This window comes from Boleophthalmus pectinirostris, unplaced genomic scaffold, assembly GCF_026225935.1.
Source record: "Boleophthalmus pectinirostris isolate CB_2022bp ecotype Guang Dong unplaced genomic scaffold, ASM2622593v1 HiC_scaffold_17, whole genome shotgun sequence".
NCBI lineage: Eukaryota > Metazoa > Chordata > Actinopteri > Gobiiformes > Gobiidae > Boleophthalmus > Boleophthalmus pectinirostris.
This window is the reverse complement of record NW_026571115.1, coordinates 35,402,268-35,405,548: the sequence shown is the minus strand read 5'-3', so window position 1 is coordinate 35,405,548 and position 3,281 is coordinate 35,402,268.

Genomic DNA, 3,281 nt, shown 5'->3' with positions numbered 1-3,281 from the left:
GCGTTTGGAAAGAGACAAGTCTTCATTTGTGCTGCTCTGGTGGTAAAATTAAAGATTTTAATAGAAAATATAATTAAAATATTTTAGTAGAAAATCAGCCGAGGGCCAGATTAAAGGTCTTGGAGGGCTGGATCTGGCCCCTGGGCCGTATGTTTGACACCCCTGTATTAGAGGATTCTTGACTCTTTTTACAGGAAACCATGAAAGTGAACTTTATGTAAAAAAGTAATAATTTTAGAAGTAAAACCAACCTTGTATTTGAAGGATTTATGTTTGAGCAGCAGTGAGTTGTTCTTCCTGATAGAAAGCTCGGCAGCGGCGGACTGATATATGAGAAAATAGTCCCTCAACATGCGACGATTCATGCGATAAAAGGTTGGTTTTATTCCAAACATTATTCTGTCAACACAGACATTCACATGGACAGTCTGGTGTGATAATAGTTTTGTTTTGGGTGTTTTGTGGAGTGGGTAAGACTGTTTTTAGTGGCAGGAGAACTATGACCATTGACATGCACTAGTCAAGCACCAGTGACCTCTACAAATACAAGGACTGGATGGAATATTTCAAAAAGTGTCCCCACACGTCTCCAACACTCTGGATCACTCGGAAATGAGGTCCTATGTCCAAAATTCCGGACTGTCCCTTTGACTTAACAGCCTTTCACGTACATGTTATGTGAAATCTTTTTCTCGCTGTCTTGTTTCATTATTATTATTATTATTATTTGAATTATTACTACTTTTTAAATTATTGTTATCACTATACATTCAAAACTGAACATTCTCAGTTTATGTTCAGGCCTCATGTGAAAGCTCAGAACCTCCAGAATTCACTCACTGAGCTGCAGAGGCTGCACCAGGTTTAGGGATGTAACAATAACCAAAATATCGTGATATCGTATCGTAAAAAGTCTCACTATAATATCGTGGGCTGTTACAATATATCGAATTGCAAGTTCCTTTGCTTAAAGGGCCCATTCCATGCAAAATCAGCTTTTCAGAGCTTCCTACCTTCTAAGAGTGATGTGTGAAGTGTTTTGTTAGATGGATTTGGCTTTTTTTTTTTTTTACAAATTGCAGCGTATTTCTGTCACCCTTCCACGTGAAGACGAACTAAAGCTGCTACAACGAAGACGCAGCAGTTACACCTATGACGCGTTTGACGTAGCAGATAACGCTTCACACCCGCCTCCCTCCCCCACTCCACCGCCTCCACCCGCATCGTCTGACAATTCCCACATAAACACCTAAACAAAAGCGACAGCATAATCTCATTGTTCTACACTGCAGTGAAAACGATATAATAAATTTATCTCCTAGTGTTTTTTAATACTTTACCGATCAGTAACGTTCAGCTGATGTGGACGCGGTGCTTGAGCTTCGTGCTCCTCAAAGTTCACGTCCGATTCCGGGTTCAACACATGCGGCTGAACGCGCTGTATCTCCATGATGAATAAAAGTTTATTCCTGCCTCTATCAGGGTCACGCCTGTCTCCCCCTCCCTCCCTGAGATGGCGGAGGAAGGGCGGCTCACTCGTCGCCTACGTCACATTTGGAGGGCGGAGCCTGTGCTTTCTCAGGACGGGCGGGGTGAGGAGCAATAGTCGCCCTTTCATAGTTCCTGGTCTGTGACGCCTCCAAGAAATCAGTAAGATTTCAGAACTATTTTGTAATGGATGTTCCCAAATTGTGCTTGTTTATGTCCAGAAGATACGATGTGAAAAGAGTTATTTTGCATCAGATGGGACCTTTAAATGTCTTGTTTTATAGTAGCAAAAGTTAATAAACATCGGGAACTACATATCCCATGATTCCTTTCAGTGCAGACAACATGAAGAAATATGTTTTGTACTTGAATTATTGGGATTATGATGGAAATAATTCACACCAAAATCTTGTCAAGGTATTTTAAAAGCAAAAAAGTGTCCCATCTACAATTATATCAACCTCTAAAATATCGCAATAAATATGGTCAGGTACCTCGCTCAGGAAGATGGGTTCTTGTGATTTTGTGAGTTCACAAAGTCACGTGACTCGCAGGGTAAGATTAGACAGACGGGCCGACAAATCACAGAGCAGCAATGAGGTGTGGAAGCCAAAGGGAGAAGTGCCGACAGACGCACTTCAGACTGTTTCAGTAGAAAATACAGACTGTTTAGTTTGTGAAAAATGTGCAGAGGTAAGAGCTCGGTGCTTTTACGGACGAGGAAGATGTTTGTTTTTTTCTCTCAAATTAATTCAACTAAAGTTCTGCTGTTGTGATGCTTGTGAGTTTTTTTCAGATTGGGGCAGCAGGAGCTCAGGCGGTAAGAATGTTTGTCCACTGACTCAGAGGTTGGTGGTTTGAATCCTGCTCTCAACATAAACATCACAGTAACTTAACCCATCTCGCCCACTGTGTGAATAAAAAGAGCTTTGAGTGACTTGAAGATGGAAAAGCGCTGTATAAAAATGATTGCTGTTCTAGATGGATCATGTAGGTTTGTACAGGGACGACGGGGACATGTCACAAACAATATTTGCTGAAGACAAAATAGTCCCGACCAATAATTGCCATTTTATTTTAATAAACAAAAATATAAATTTATTCTGATAGTTTTCCAAACTCAATAGCATTAATTTTGTTTCTTAGACGTTCTGAGATGTTTTCAGTGATATGACGACAGGGTTACACCTGCCGCTGTTTCATTGGCTGTAACAAAGTGATGTCATTAGTGGAGCCAGGACCACACCTGAAGATGGTGACCTGAGCAGAGTGAGTGAAGACGCTGCACCAAACTCTGAAAAACTTTTCAGTTGAACATAATGAGTCGCTGTGGAAAAAGCGTGACTATCAGCACAAGTGCACCTCCCAAACAGACCCGACTCTACTGACAATATTCCATTCATTTTTCAATATAAAACCAAAAATTAGAAAACAAAAAACAACTATTTTCTTCATTATTTGTCCCCAAAACCAAAATTTTAAAAATTGATAATGATTCATTTTTTCAGTTTTTGATTTGTGTTGAAATAAATAATGGAAAAAACTGAAAACGACCGTTTCCGGTTTACGTTACTTAAACTGAGATTCCAGATTGAACCTGGACTGAACCAGGTCCAGCACCAAACCGGAACCAGACTGAGACTGAGACCAGGACCTAGACCAGGACCAGACCAGGACCGAGTCCGTGACCAGGACCAGGACTGAAACCGGGACTGAGACTGGGACAGAGGCCGGGACCAGACCAGGACCAGACTGTGATTGAGACCGGGACTGTGACCAGGACCAGACCGGGA